The sequence below is a fragment of the Triturus cristatus genome, chromosome 4_1 (genome assembly GCF_964204655.1).
Source record: "Triturus cristatus chromosome 4_1, aTriCri1.1, whole genome shotgun sequence".
In the NCBI taxonomy this organism is placed as follows: Eukaryota; Metazoa; Chordata; class Amphibia; order Caudata; family Salamandridae; genus Triturus; species Triturus cristatus.
In genome coordinates, this window is record NC_140585.1 from 1,351,023,360 (window position 1) to 1,351,040,110 (window position 16,751).

The 16,751-nt window shown below is 43.8% G+C and overlaps 1 pseudogene across 1 annotated transcript in view; it reads right to left on the bottom strand.

Annotated features, from left to right (window-relative positions):
• Positions 1-16,751, bottom strand: part of LOC146856666 (FIGNL1-interacting regulator of recombination and mitosis-like) — a 1,045,039-nt pseudogene that overhangs the window by 82,745 nt on the left and 945,543 nt on the right. Inside the window, exon 9 of the transcript XR_014981545.1 lies at positions 3,561-3,641. The product of XR_014981545.1 is annotated as an FIGNL1-interacting regulator of recombination and mitosis-like (transcript). The remainder of the gene's footprint in view (positions 1-3,560; positions 3,642-16,751) is intronic.

Genomic DNA, 16,751 nt, shown 5'->3' on the forward strand with positions numbered 1-16,751 from the left:
GCCGGGCTTTTGCAGTTACCCTTGAGATCTGTTAGAGAGATTCCACTGGTGCTGTGCCCACTGGGACTTCAGGTCCTACTGCAGAGCCCGCATATGCCAACTGGCATGTTTTACCAGCAGGATATGGACGCCATGCACCCAGCAGCCTTAGAGTCAGTCTCACTGAAATCCAGGTATAAAGTTGAAGCTTCAGAATCATAGCCAAAATACCCTGGACTCGCTATTTCGGAGGATAGTCCAAGAAAGCACTGCATCTAGAACAGCTCAGATGAAAGGGTGTGACTTCAGCGCGTTTATAGTGAACCCCAGTGAATGTAGGTGTGTCACCGTAGTCTGGAGGTGGAAGAAGAACTGCAAAGGGCGAGGCCAACTTCAACAGCCAGTCTTTGAGGTAGGTAAAAAGTAATACCCCTGACCTCCACAAGTGTGCCGAAAACATTGCTATCACCTTGGTGAACACCCCAGGGGCACTGGTAAGGCCAAAGGGGAGCAGAGCAAACTGATAATGCTTGTGCCCCACCATGAACCGGAGGCAACGCCTTTGGCCAGGCAGGACAGGGACATGAAAATAGGTGTCCTGCACTGCAAGTCCTGCGCTACCATTGTCTCCAGGGTCGACGGCAGACCAAACCTGAGCTCATGAGAGTATTTTGAACTGAGAGAGAGGGCATAGATCTAGAACTGAGAGGAGGTCTCCATCCTTCTTGGGCACCAGAAAGTAGCAGGAATAGCAACTACAACCTACTTCTGATGCCAGCAGCCTCTTGATGGCTCCTTTGGCCAAAAGAGCCTCTATGTCTTGACGGAGAATAGAGAGGTGGTTCTCCATCAACTGGTCTGAAGATGATGGCATGGGCAGAAACAGAGTTTCTAGAAAAGGTATGGAGTAACCCAGCTGAACAATCTTAAGTATCCACTTGTCTAATGTCATGGACTGTCAGTGGGGCAGGTGATGTCTGATCTTGCCACCAACTGGGTGCCCATGATGGTACAAAGGCAAAGTAAAGTGATTTGGAGGCTGCGACTGCCAGAGGGGGTGGCGGCCTGGGTCGACCTCAGGTTGGTTGGCCCACAAGCCTTGTGGTGTCTGTAGCTACAAAGGACTGGGGAGCTTGTTGGCTGGACAGAAAGGGTTGTGGCTAGTAGCCCCTACTATAGCCATGGAAGTAGCGAAAGACTTAGTGGGGTGGATGAGGGGCCATGGAGAGGCCCAAGGACCTGGCCAATTGCCCGTCTGTCCCTAAAGCGCTCCAGCACTGAATCTGCCTTGTCACTCGAGAGGTGAGTGCCATTGAAGGACATGTCCATAAGGGATGTCTGGGCATCCCTCAAAAAGCCAGTAGACCTCAGCCAGGCATGGCGCGAGTGTGCCATTGATGATGCAATCACTCTGCCTAGCGAGTCGGTCATGTCCAGGCTGCAGCAAATAGTGAATTTTGCTGCATCTCCGCCATTTGCAATAGCCTGTGACGGTATGGCTCGGGCCTCCTCCCAGAACATGGGCAGCACTTCCACAACCAAATCCCAAACCATGTGGGTGTATTGCCCCAAAAGGGACATAGTATTCACCGACCGCAGTGCAAGGCTGACGGAAAAGAACATCCTCTTGCCAAAGGTGTTCAGCCTATTCAGCGGTTTAGTAGGAAATGTAAAAAGAACAATTGATGGACAGAATGCAGAACAATGTCATACATTCACCCCAGTACAGAGATCTGGGCCTAAATCCATCGTTTTTTTTGCTCACCATGCCATTCCAGTTTGGACCCAGCCATATGCAAATCAGTCTTGACCCTGCGCCCAATGGGAACAGTTCAGCCCGAACTGCCAGGCCAGGTCCTCCCTGGACTGGAAACAAGCATCCTAAGACCGGTTTCGGGCTTTCAGCCCTCATCAGCCAGGATAGCTGGACTCCAATGGCATGGAGAGCACAGGACCCACGTCTGGGCATACCCGTCCCACTCAGGGTGACAAATGCAAAAAGAACAAGATGGACAGAATGCAGAACAATGTCATACATTCACCCCAGTACAGAGATCTGGGCCTAAATCCATTGTCGCCCTAAGTTGGCAGGGTATGCCCAGACGTTGGTCCCTTGCTCACTTTGCCACTGGATTCAAGCTAGCCTGGCTGAAGAGGGCTGTTAGCCCAAAGCCGGTCCCAGGATGCTTGTTTCCGGTCCAGGGAAGACATGGCTTGGCAGTTCGGGCTGGACTGTTCCCATGAGGCTCAGGGTCAAGATTGATTTGCATATAGATGTGTCTGAACTGGGGTGGCAAAGTGAGCTAAAGAATGATGATGGAATCAACCCATATCTGTGACTGGGGGTGAGTGTTTGAAAAGTTTCAGCAGTCCGTCCATCATCTCTTTGTGTTTGCTTAGTAGGGAATGTGCCAGGGTTGACTTTGGAGGGTGGGGGCCTGGATGACCGGGGTCTCGGGGGGGGGGGGGGGGGGGTTGCTGGGTGGGAAGGGTTGAGTCCCCAGGAGCGGGGCTATTATGGCAGGCAATTACCCTGTGCCCAAGCGCCCCAGTGCAGGGCTTGGCCCAGGCCCCAAGCAGGATATCAGTGACAAACACATTCCAAGGCATTATTCTTGACTGCTGTCCAGGATCTCAGCCGCCCTCCTCACCACCATAGCAAAGGAGGCCCCCTCCTCTATAGCCACGAAAGGAGGCAAGACCACACCAGTGTCTGATGAGGTGTCCAGACCAGTGACATCTGCCAGTTCCTCATACCAGTTATCATCGACCTCCTAAAGGGGGTTGTAGCCATAAGGATCCTCAGATTCTCCACAGCTACAACTGTCCTCCTTTTACCTAGCTGAAACATGGGAGTTTTGTAGTCATCCTCTTCATCCATAGAACAGACTTTCATAGTGTTGTAACGATCAAATTCGGCTAGTAAAGAAAAGTTACTTACTTGTAATCTTAGTTGACCTTCACAGGATTCTCTCTGAATTCCAAGACAGGATTCTCTCTGAATTCCTAAATATCAGACTATGTTTGTACCTAGGAACACACGTTAAAAATAAAAACATGCCTATAGAAAGTAACAGTTGCATTCTTTATTTATGTTTTAAAAATATAATCCAATGGTCCTAATTAGTCAAACCAAAGTACATTTAACTTCACTTGTTTTAGGAGGAGAAACCATGGAACGGTGTTGCAAACTTATACTACACTTGAGTGAAAACCTAACTCTGCCATATGAAGCTTCCGTATCACATAATGCACAGAATTTTCTCTGGCAGTGGGATGCTTTGCATCTGCTTTGAAAACTGATATGTTTCTACAAATTGAAGATCTCCAATCCAACAAGAAACATTATATTCCTAGTAACATATGAAGCATGTGAACTAGAGAATGACTGAATGCTGGAAAATCATTATTTTTAAAATCAATAAAAACAGTAAAAAAAGATAAACTAATACAACATTGAGGGAACAATGTACTTCCTTGGTGCAACTGTATTGCAATCACCTAACACTATGTTGATTGGGCACTGTCAAACACGATGCTGGTGGTGTTAACTATTCAGAACGACCAGAGACAAGACTCACCTTAGAGTAATGCACAAGCAAATTAGCAAATAACCTGCATAGTTTAGCTGTTTTCTCGAACAACCGTTGATCCGTGATTTCCTAAAATACAATATCACAAGAAAAAATCATGAATAGCTAAAGCTACAACCCATTATTTTAAAAATGTGCTAGTTTGAGAGAACAGAACTTCTGAATGCTATTTCCTAACTATACGCCCCTGTAATGTTTGGTTTTTTAAAGTGCCTTTCTATGTTTTTTAGCTAGTAGTTGTGTCTGCAGAGTGGTGGAGAAAGGGGGGCCTCCGACCAGCTCTCAGGAATACCGCTGCATGGCATTACTGGAGGTAACAGGAGGGCTTCTTGGCCCTCAAGGTCCCTCCGCATCCAAGAGGACTTCATCCTCCAACCATGAGTGCGCCAAGAGACAGGTTAGCAGAGTAGTAGAGAAAGGGAACTTGGCCTCCGAAGACCTCCCAGCATCCCACTGTGAAGGACTTACTGGAGGTAACAAGAGGGGTAGTTGGCCCCAGAGGATCCTCAAGAGCCAAGTGGACTTTATCATCCGACCAGCAGTGCTTTTACAGAGAGGGGGCAGCTGAACATTCAGCTCCCTCTCTGTGAAAGCAATTTGGCTCTGCTTCCAGCAAGCAAGAGTATATTTAATGCACTCGCTTGCTGGAAGTGGAGCGCTTGTTATGGCTAGGCAGGAGCGGTAAAACTCCCACGAAACCATAGCATAGCAGGAGGCGAACCTGAGGGACGGCGGTCTAGACACGGCCCCCCTCCTTTCTTGGATTTTGTCCCGGGGAGGTGGTGGCCCCATGGCTGCGGGGGGATCTGCGCGCCATACCCGCATTGTTTTCAAATAAAGCCCCAGGGAGGTGGTGGTCCCCGGGGCTGCGTGGGTCCAAGAGCCCCCCTGCCACATTTAAAATCAAATAAGCCTCAGGGAGGTGGTTGTCCTCAGGGGAGGTCTACGGCCTCCCCCGCATTAATTTGTACAGAAGCCCAGGTAGGTAATGCTCCCAGGGATTAACATGCCCTAGAAGGGGGGGGGGGAGGCATGCACCCACCCCTTGTTATGCAAATGCCCCCGGAACCTGGCCCACCCAGGGGCGATTATTAAAGAAGCGCAGGAGCCCGCGGTTTGTTTTTCAAAAATTTTCAGCAGGGTCCATGGATCCCACTAACATTTTTTTTTAATGCTTTTTTGGTCCTGCAGTGTCCCTAAGGCCACTCCCAATAACAAAAAGAAAATACTGAACGGATTTACACCAAAGTACAAAAAGGCACTTCCCTGGACCAACATCTACCTTTCTGCCAAATGTGGGTAATTATGTTCAGCAGTTCAGGCTGTAGCCGTATCTAAAGGTCCTATGGGAATTAACTTGGAAAACGCACTGTTTATTTACGACACCCCCCCCCCCCTTCCTTTCTCAGCCCTTGTTGACTGATCGCCCCAAATTTTCCATGCGCAACCAGAATCAGGAAGGCACTTTTTAAAAAAACGTTTGTGACTATTAGTCCTCCAGCACCAAAGATATAGGCAAGTAAAACAAAAATTGTGTTCCTATGGAATCTAGGTCCTAACTATAACTACCTACTGGCGACCACCAGTAGGTAATTTATATATAATATATAAATAAATATATATTTATTTGGTGTAAATACCTTTGATGACATTACATTTGACCCCTAAAGGATCAGGACTCCCAAAAATCACAGTAAACCCCCCATACAAAATGGCAAATTTATTATATAGGAGGGTGTCACATTAGATGAAGAAGACCTATTGGCATTGTTACGGTCACTCTTAGACCACGCACCACATTCTAACCCATCACTAACATCAGTAACCATATTTCACCTGCAATCATTATGATTAATAAAGCATCATTATGATTAATAAATTACTGCAATCTTTTATAAAAATCCATGACAGCAATACATTTACATTTATTTCTATTTTGGAACTTCGATGGAGGTCCACATAGGAAGTGGAAAAATACAAATATAAACATGCATTTACAGTCATAGGTACAACGACAATATAAAAGGAATGATCTTAAAAAGTAGCAACGTGCAAAGTGCAAGTAAAGCATATAAAACTATGTGATTTGAATTTGATGCATGAATACAGCACAATTTAAAACAGAACATTTAAAGAGCGTGAATACTGACATACATTTACCCAAACATAACTGCAACAAACACCGACAAAACTAGGGATTAATACACATTTAAGAAGCATTTTAACCCCTTTCTTGGGCCTGTCGGCCAACGGCCGTCGCAAGCACTACCTCGGTAGTGCTGTGCACGTCCGTTGGCCGACGCGGCCCAGCCCACTCAATAGAACGCCCCGCACTGCTGCAGAATTACCGCCGTGGTAAACGGGTTAAAAAGCTAAAACATTTTGTGCACATCATCTCATGGGGGGGGGGGGCAAATAAACATTGACAAGCCTCGACTGCTGATTGTCCATTATATTTTAAAAAGATCGGTCTGAAAATGTGACGACGCACTGAGTGCAATAAAGGGCACACAAAAAGAAGACCACACAATTTAAATCTTGCACATAAATAGAGCAAAATTCAAAAAGTCTCTCTTCCTTGGCTACGCCATCCTATAGTCCTGCGATCACACTCAGTGGGAGTATTCAATTCAATCAGCTTTATTCGATTAAAAGAAATAATCATAAAAGCTCAATACAATTTGGGAGACAAAATATGCAAACATTAGTTTATAAAATTCATAGAATAGCAGTGCAAGTCAGATCCAATAGAATTAAAAAAGTGTGAATTACATCATGATTGAATTTCTACATTTTAAAACAAGCTTTAAAAATGTTAAAATTGAGACGGTTAACTGTTCTTCTCCTAATGTTTCTAAAAACAGAAATGCAGGACGACAATGTCTTAAGCCCCTATTTTTTAAAATTGGCAAAATCCACCTATGCCTATTTTTAGAGTAGAATTTACAAAAGAACAAAACATGGATAGTCGAAAGGACACATCACATGGGCTTCTACACAGCTCCTTTGACCAGTTGTTTTGAACAGGAAAAGTAACGAGCCTATGAAAAATGCCCAATCTCAAACGGGTCAACAGAAATCTATCATGTTCTCTTGTAAACATATTCAGATAGGGCTGAAGTCTATCAACTGCCACTATTAACTGATGCGCTTGTACCGAAACATTTTGGAATTCTGTGTGTCTTCTCTTATTTTCCAAATAGTGTACACAGCTAATTTTAGGTTCTTTCCTATTTACATCTAGTAAACTAAGGGGCTCCAAAAAATATTTAGGGTGGCCAAGGTTACCAACAAAATTTCTAATGTACTCTAGCCAACTAATCTTCCGCACCCCATCCAATTTACCACAGTCTATGAGTATCTGTCTGTTGAGCTCCAGCGAGTTGGAGGTCCAGATTCTGTGCCACTGGAGTACAGGTTGAATTTTACATATGTCCACTATATAAGACAAGCCCAATTCAGTGTGGCAAATATAGGTAGAGGTGCTATCCGGGACAATCAATAAAAATCTTAAAAACCTGTTCTCAATACATTGGAGTGAATTAACATTCTCGTGACCCCAAATACCTGCCCCGTAAGTAGCTATTGAGATGCATTTTAACTTAGAAATCTGAATTAGAACCTCTGGAGCCCGTTTCCCCAGCTTCTTACTAAAATTAAAAAGTGCGGCTACCGCTTTAGAAAACAGTAGCCTCCTGGTCTTAATAGCCTGTGTCCATGTCCCCCTTTTATCAAAAAGTATTCCCAGGTAAGAAAAGGTTTTGCAACAGTCAATAAGTTTCTTACCTATTAAAATGGGTCTAAAATTTGTATTCCCTGTCCCACATTTCATCACAAAGGTTTTAGAGATATTAACGTTTAATCCCAGTTTGGCCATGTAATCAGCAAAACAATCAACTAGCCTCTGCATCCCTACCGGGGTACGAGACATCAGGACCGCATCATCAGCATACATTAATGTGGGTATAGGTCTCTTGCCCACTTGTGGAAGGTCCTGACACACTTTCCCCAGCATACTTCCCAAATCATTAATTATCTACTGGCGGTCGCCAGTAGATAGTTATAGTTAGGACATCCTCGCAAAATTTTCAAAATAGGTGGGGCGCTACGCTCCGCTCCTACCCTGAAAGTCTCGGGGGGATTCGTCAAGCGGGGGCTGAGAAAAAAGGGGGGTCCCAAAACGCGTTTTTCCCATGCATTTTTCCATAGGACCTTTAGACACAGCTACAGCCCGAACGGCCGAACAGAGTTACTTGAAATTTGGCAGAGAGGTAGTCCTCAGGTCAAGGAAGTGCCTTTTGTAGGTCTGGTGTAAATCTGTTCAGTAGATCCTGAGAAAATAGCATTTAAATCAATATATATATCTGAGCCAGCTTACGGTGCGCTTACCGTGCGCTTACGGTAAGCTTACCGTACGCGTACGGTGACGTGCGCGAGCGCGATTCTGATTGGCTGTTAGATCTTAGTAAACATTCGAATCGGTCGAAACCAGGAAGCGGCGGCCGCCATTTTCTCTCTCGCACTCTGAGGGGGGGAGGAAAAACAAAGGCAAAAAACATGTAAAGGGGCTGTTTGGACAGCTCCTAACCACCTAGCCTTGATTATGGTGTCCCCAAAGAACCCCCAAGGCCAAAAAGTCAATGTTATATTTTTTTGAAAAATCGCCGATTACGCTTACCGTACTCATACGGTAAAAATAATAAAAAAAAAAAAAAATCATCCATAATCTCCCCACCCCGTGTGCAAATGGTGCCCGAAGGGCACCATTTTGAGCATGCCATATACAATAACAAAAAATGTAAAAGATTACCTTTCACAACGAAGCGCATAATATGTCCTCCATGTGCGCATGGTGTGCGAAGCGCATCGTGCGTACATGGCCCATCCAGCGTAACGTGGGCACGGCACTAACCGCGTAAAGTGGGCGCGCGGTGCGCGAAGCGCACCGCGTGCTCACTGTGCGCGCACGGTACGCGAAGCGCACCGTGCGCGCACGGAACGAACTGCGTTAAGTGGGCGCGCACGCCACGAATGGCGTAAAGTAACTTAGCATTTAAAAAAACCGTACAAATTCACTGAAAAAACCATAGGTTTCACACACGTTATAGTTAGGAATTAGCATTTAAAAAACCTTGCAAATTCACTGAAAAAACCATAGGTTTCACACATGTTATAGTTAGCTGGACATTTTACTGATAAAAAACCAATGAAATTCCCCCGTTATAGTTAGTGCAGGCAACTATAACTCACGCGACCGCAATCCTCTGCTGATGACATATGTGTCTTTATGAAAAAAAAATATTTGTAATATATGTATAGCTAAAATTTAATGGAAGAAGACATGGGCAAATAAGTGTCTAAATACAGTATTAGCATCAGCAGAGGATTGCGGTCGCGTGAGTTATAGTTGCCTGCACTAACTATAACGGCGGAATTTCATTGGTTTTTTATCAGTAAAATGTCCAGCTAACTATAACATGTGTGAAACCTATGGTTTTTTCAGTGAATATATAATATAAATAGGAAGGGTGCTAGCACACATCCTTGTCTCACACCCCTTCTCATCCTAAAGTGCTTAGTGCATTCCCCTCCCACCCCATAGCGAATCCTAGCATTTGCTCCCGCATATAGTTGTCTCAAAAATAAAACTATTGAACTTTCCACCCCCATATTTGTTAAAATTCTCCAGAGTTCCACGTGAATTACAGAGTCAAACGCTGCAGTTAAATCTACAAACGTTAAATACAAACTTCCCCTTTTGGCTTTGGTGTATTTGCCAATCATCATGTTCAAATGTAACTCCAGGTCAATTGTGCTCATGCCTTTGCGGAAGCCATAATGTAGGTCACTAGGGATCAAATGATCTTCAGCCCAGTCTTGTAGCCTTAGTAACAAGCCTCTGCCGATAATCTTAGTTGTTGAATCGAGTAAAGATATCGGCCTATAACAGGCTGGGTCTGACCTGTTCCCTTTTTTAAAGATGGGGACCAGGGTTGATTCATACAAGGAAGATAAGAGGCTGATTGTGCTGCAAGCGTTTAAAACTGGAGTTAAAAGAGGACCCCATAGTAAAATATTATGTTTAAAAAGATCGACTGGGATGCCATCCGGTCCAGGTGCCTTTCCTCCCAGGCTCAATTCGATGGCTAGATTAACCTCACTCAGCTCAAATTTCAAATGTATATCCTCTGTACATTGTGTAATAATCGGATTGACTGCATGCTCCATCTCTACCATAGGTGTGTGAACTGAATTGCTATACAATTTTTCAAAATGCTCCAACCACTCAACCTCGCTAATGGCTATCTCAATCGTAGCCCTATCTTTCTCCATCAACAAGGGTGCATTGCGTTTACAAATGTTTGCTCGCTTTCAGGCGCTAAGTGAGCAGTTTGACTCCCTGTTGTCGGCTGCGGGCCGTGAGCGCTCCGTCTGTCATCAACACGGCGTGGGTCCGCCAGTGCTTTTGTCCTCTTGCGGGGACGCAACGGCTGTGTGTGACCGTGCTACACTGGTGCCTGCATCTGGCTTTCCCGGCACCCAGGATCAATTGCTCTCCAGCTTAACAGCGGATACTTTGTTTCCCCGTTCATTGCTGCCTGCTTCATTGTTGCCTGCCTCACCGCGTCTGCAAGAGTATCCAGCTGAGCAACACCTAACATCCTCGAGGAATCGTTCACGGTGGCCTACTGCTTCTTTTCTGTGGAACTCCTGTACTCTACATGCCATGTCTGGTATCTGATGATACGTAGGCTCCTCCCCACCTTCTTCTTTTTGGGAGTTTAGATTAGAATAGTCCTATTCTTTTCTCACCCCCTTTAACATAGGTGTATTGTTTTCTTATCTTTCTTTACTTTATTCTTACTCTCTTTCTTGTCTATATTTCGGGTTTATTGGGCGACAGGCACTATGCTGGGGGGGGGGGGGAAGGCCGTAGCCTCCGCATTGGTGTAGGGTGGGGGGGTAACTTACTGTTTCTAATTAGTTCTATGGGCCTTTTTTCTCTTTATGTTTCTGCGCTATACTTGTTTCGATTCTGGGTCCGGGTGGGGGGTTGACTGAGTGGGGGCGGCACTGGAGGGGTGCGTAATTGCTCATGTGACTATCCTGTTATATAACTGCATTGCCTCACTGCCTGTGATTCTACTTCCATTGCTGTTTTAATGATGCTGCTGCTCTCCTGTGTGGTGAAGATAGCGTGCGGACTCGAATCTCCTTGGTTCTTATTCTTCACTGACTATTTCCCTGATAAACTTATTTTGAAAACTTTAAAATTAACCTTCACTTCTCCTTTCCCTGGGGTCAAGGATCTCTCCAGTGTATGTTTCATAAATCGTCGCTAACCTTGACCGTTGAAGCACAGGGGCCGTAATGTTTGTATCAGTGCTTAACCGTATCGTGGCCGGCCTGAAGGTTGTAGGCCCGTATTTGTTCTTTTAATATGCACGAATAAAGGTTTTAAAAAAAAAAAAAAAAAAAACAAGGGTGCATTGACCACCTTCCAGAATGCAAAGGGGTCCTTTAGCTTTGATGCTATCTGTAGATTCCGCCACCCTTCATTTTGAATAGTTGTTTTCCTTAGCTTGAAGGCTGCGTTATATTCTCTACGCGCAAGCTTAACATCCTCCACAACTCTAGGCTTTGAATGTAGTATTTTCTTTAGCTTGGCGTGGGCCTTAGAACATGTTGCATCAAACCAACCATACTTAGGTTTATTAAATTTACTAAGTTTCACAGACATTTCCTGCTTAATGTACCTTGAAATTGTCTGGAACCCACTAATATCATCTTTGTTCACAGTACTTGCATCTAAACACGCCTTGACCTCCTCTTTGCAATTTGTAATAACCTTCCTTGTGAAAGTATCAGGATTCAACTTGTCCCATTTTAGGGCATATCCGTTTTCCCTAGATACGTTATGGTTCCCAATAAATACAGATGTTTGATCAATTATATTTCTCTTAGACCTAATGGAAATGCTCAAAGGGAAATGGTCACTCACCGATATATCATGTGTGACAAAATCCTTCACTCTAGTAGCATACCTGCCCGACATCAGAATAAAATCTATTGTTGAAGATTTCCCCTGCCCATTAGAAGTGGGATTAAAAGGCACGGGGTTAGAACATAACGTATTGGCAAAACCCAAGTATGTGTCGAAAAGAATTCCATTTAGAAAGTCCCCAAATTTATTATGTGCAAAGTGCTGAAAGGGATGATCCTTATCCCATGATAAACCACAACTCCCGCTATCTACATGGTCACAAATATTACAATTAAAATCTCCTTCCCATATAATACACACTTCTCTGAATGTTCTGTACAGTAGTGTTGATATATCTTGCTACCTCCATAAATCTCCTGAATGGAATATTGTTGTAAAAGTTAACCACCAGCAAACAAAGTGTCCTGTCTATATGAAGCGACAGGACCTGATAGTTAGCATCATTGCCAATTAGAGCCAATTTTTCCAAATTCAGAAGGTTTGACACATAAAAACATAAACCCCCCTTGGCTCCCCCATAAGCTGATGGAATAGCAGGGCTATGAAAAGTTCTGAAGCCATTTAAATGTATCTTCTTCTTCTTAAATCTTTATTTCGACTTTATAAAGTCATAAAAGAGAAAACAAAACATGTACAATCAAATATACACAGTAGGCGAACACCCAGGATAAGGTTACATCCACTGCACAAGATATATAGTAAAAATGAACTTCGTGTAATACAGTTAATATTTCACATCTTCAGAAAAGTTCTTCTAATATTCCAAGCAGCAGATAAAAACTTGCTGACAGCAAATACAGTCAAAGGGGATAGGTCAGATTTCAACAAACGATAAGCATCCAAATGATTCCAAAAACCCCAATTTCTGCAGATTGGAATGATCCATTTTTTCCTGGGTTTCATGTAAGATAAACAAAAAAACATTAAATGAATGTCACTCTCCAGCTCATTTGTACATGCTGGACAATTTTTAGGAGTGGGTGGGTGCCAGCTGCTAGTGAGGGCTCTAATAGGTAGTGCATTATATCTCCATTGTAAAAATAGTTTCCTAAGACCAATGGGGTTTATGTCATCCAAAACTGTCTCCAGTTTATAATAGTCCTTCACTGTTAGGAAGGTGGTAGACATAGGCCCCAGTGTGGTGGTTGTTAATAAGTGAGTCAAATTGCGGTTATAGTACAGGGCAACTAGATTTTTCCGGGATATGGTACTGCATGCTTCTTGTGGGTTTGTCCACAGAGGCTCCAGGCCCATTGCCGTTAGCTCCTCTTTTATGTACTTAAGCCATGGAATTTTACGTATAGCTGTATGTTGGAATAGCTCTATGAATTCACAACGATAACTCCGGAGTTCGGGAGTTGTCCAGAGTCGCCTCCAGAAAGTTAGGGGCTTCACACCTAGTTCTTCCTTAATTGATCTTAGACCCATATCAAGCCTAAGAGGGAGGAGTGGTGTGCTCGAAGGAAGAGCTGCCAAGCTCCGTAGGAACTTGTTTTCCGTTGTGACAAGATCAAGGGCACAGTTATTGCCCCACAGTTCACCACCATATAATACTGCCCCCCGTGCCTGAATTTTGTAAATTTCTAGTGGTGAACCAATAGGATGTGTCATAGATTCTTTCCATACTTTCAAGATACCCCCCGCCTTTTGAGTCAACTTTAGATTTGATTTTATCTGATGATGGGACCATGTCATCTTCTCATTCAAGGTCAGTCCCAAATACTCAAACGTATGGACTGTTTCTAAACTAATACCGTGAATGACAGGGTTAGGATGGGATGACCTAGGAGGATTAAAAATCATAAATTTTGTTTTATCCGTGTTGATCTCTAACCCCCGATCTGCACAAAGAGAGACAAAGCCATCCAGGACTCGCTGGGCACCCATGGGAGTCAAAATTCAATTCAAAAGACCTTTATTCGAATTACTTGAATTCATAAAAGTACAGACATAAAAACAATTCATCATTACAATATACAACACAATATCTCTAAAAATTTTATAAGGAACTAAAACAACAATCTTTCAAGGATTTTCCATCATATTGCGTACACGGATTATTAGTCTTAAAAAGGTGCTAGTACGAAAAATCAGTTCCTCACAGTCCAGGGAGAGTAACATTTGACAAGACTCCATAAGAGAAAGGGGTTTGTGTTTTCTAAAATAGGGTGTTAAAAACCAGTTGATATATTTTAAGTAAAATTTACAAAAGAATAAAAAGTGCAACTCATTCTGCTTACTGGTGCTATCACAGGGGCACGGGTTACGGTCGATAATTAAATTGTAACCCAAAGGGAAACCCAGCATGAATTTTATGGAACCGGCCCTTAATCGAAATAACAGAGACCTCTCCCAACTAGTCATAGGTAGAGTAAGATAAAGTGGGAGAGGTTGCCTGGGCAGGTCATTCTCAATATATCTAATAACCGTAGCTTTCAATGTTTCCCTTTCCAGCCGTTCTGCCTCATAAAGTGCATATAGTGCTTGTCTGACCTCTACCTTGTCTTGACATCCAATACTGGAGGGATCTACAAAGAGATCACCTTTATTCACAGCGCTTAATGATTTTGAAACTCCCGCTAACCATGGGATTAAAAGCCCATGATCACATTTAAGACAGTCTTTGATTATGTCTTGTGTTAGCGAGGCTGCATTATTCCTCCAAATTCTCAACCAGAATAGAACTGGTCTACTTCTAATGAAATCACAAACGTAAGGGAGGTTTAGCTCTTTGTGGCAGATGAATTCAGAGGACGAAATTGGGGCACCCAAAACTTTTCTGCAAAAACGTGTCTCTTCTCGTTGGATGCCGGGATTTTTTGCAGTAGCCCAAACTTCGGCCCCATAGGTGGCAACAGGAACGCACTGTAATTTAAAAAATTTTAAAATAGCACTGGTTGCACCTAATTTCTTAGGGCGTGGGAGACTCAATATTGAGTTAATGGCCTTCGAGAACTTGCTCGTGGCGTGGGCGGAATGCCCACTCCACGAGTTGTTCGCAGCGAAGGCCACCCCTAGATATATAAAAGAATTTACGGAATCAAGTTTGTCAGACCCGATATGGATAGTGTTAAGTTTCCGTTTACCAGGTCCGCATGACATAACAAAGGATTTTTTAAAGTTCACACGCAGGTCCAAGCCCTCCATATGATGTACAAAATTTTCCACAAGCACACGGAAGGCATTAGGGGTGCGGCCCATAAGGACCGCATCATCTGCGTATAATAGAACTGGCAAGGGGTGCCCCTGGATAGTTGGGACATCTCTGGTTACTTGTTTTAGGGCCTTTGCTATGCCATTAATATAAACGATGAACAACAGGGGTGCTAAGACGCACCCCTGTCTGACCCCCCTGCCAATTTTTATAGCACCAGAGACTTCTCCTCCTGACCCAATCCTGACTTGTGCCCTAAGATCGGTATGGAGATATGCCAGGAAGTGTACTAAGGGCTCGTCCAATCCATAACTGAGAAGCATTGACCACAGTTTAGATCTGTTTACCAGGTCAAATGCGGATGAAAGATCCATGAAAGCGAGATATATAGGAGAGGATCGGGCAACGGTATACTTATCAATTATTAATTTTAAATTCAAGCATTGTTCGACCGTGCCCACCCCACTCCTAAATCCCATCTGACATGGATCCAATAGGTCAGAATCTTCAGCCCACTCTACCACCCTATTGTAAATAACTCGCCCAAGTATTTTTAGAGTATTGTCTAAAAGCGAAATTGGTCGGTAGTTTGCTGGGTCTGACCTATCGCCCTTTTTATAGATTGGAACAATAATACTAAGGGACCATGTCTCAGGGATGGATGCTCGTGTCATACTGTTAAAAACGTTATATAAAATTGGTGCCCATAGGTCTGTGCTGTGTTTTATAAAATCTATCGGTAGGCCGTCTGGGCCAGGGGCCTTATTGCCTAGGCTCTCTCTAATGGCTGTCGTCACCTCAGGGAGATCAAACCGTAAGTCTCCCAACTGTTTCAGATCCAAGGTAATTATTTCTTCAGCGGGAGCAGCATAAATGTTGGAGAAGTGGGCTTCCCAGGTAGGGCCAGTTATATTGCAGCCAATAGGGGATACATTTTTACCCATATCGCGCATTTCCCTAACAGCGGGCCAGAATTGCCCGCTGCTCTTTAAATTGGCGCTATCAACCAGGGCCTCCCACTGTTCCATCAGAAGTGCCGCCTTCCTTTCAGCTATTTTTTGTTTGTAAAATTTTCTAGCTGTTTGTACCTCCGCTGTGTTCCTTGGTTTCGTGGTTAGTGCCCTACGTAATTCCCTATTTGCCATAGAGCAAGCCGAATCGAACCATCTAGGGTCCTTCGTCTCAGGGAGTATAGGGACTAACAAATAATTTTTAATTGCCACACATAATTTCCCAAAATCGGCGACTATTCTGTGACAATCTTCATCCATTGATAAACAGGAGTTTACCAATGCTAGGTGATCATTCTTCACGTGGTCAAGTAGGGCTTCACAGTCAATTCTCCTCCATTTAAGACGGAGACCGTCACCCGATGGCGTGATATCTCTTGCGCCATTGAATTTAGCGTATATTGGGCTGGGGCCCAAGTACAAGGTGACTGTAAGAGGATTATGATCTCCATATAGGGTCTCTACCACATTTGAGTCAGTAACACAGTCTGTTAAATGGGGGGATGTGAAAATAAAATCAATCGTTGAATTTGAATCTCTCCCTCTAAACGTGGGGGCGTGGGTCAGTCCTGGGGATTGGCTTGTTTCCATAACATTACTAAGAATGTGGTCGTTTAAAATCTTAACAAGCTCAATACCTCTGCGATCTACTAGATCGGAGCAGCTTTTGTCCTCTGCATGATATTTACTTGAGATTTTTGCATTGAAATCACCCCCAATGAGGATCCCTGACTTCTCGCCTGGGCCTATATTCATATTTGCATCAAGGTGTACCAATAAATTAGAAAGTGCTGCATAATTCCTATTTGGAATTGAATTAAAATCATTATTATAAAAATTAATTAAATAAATCAAGGTCTTTCGTTTATACTCGAGGACCTGGATATTTGGGTTCCCCAATGATAGGTCCTTAAAAGTACCGCCAGCCAATATTCTGATCCCTATAAAGAGTCCTCCCATTGCTCGACCATGGGCGGGCTTAGAGGCGGGTACACTAAAACAGTGATAGC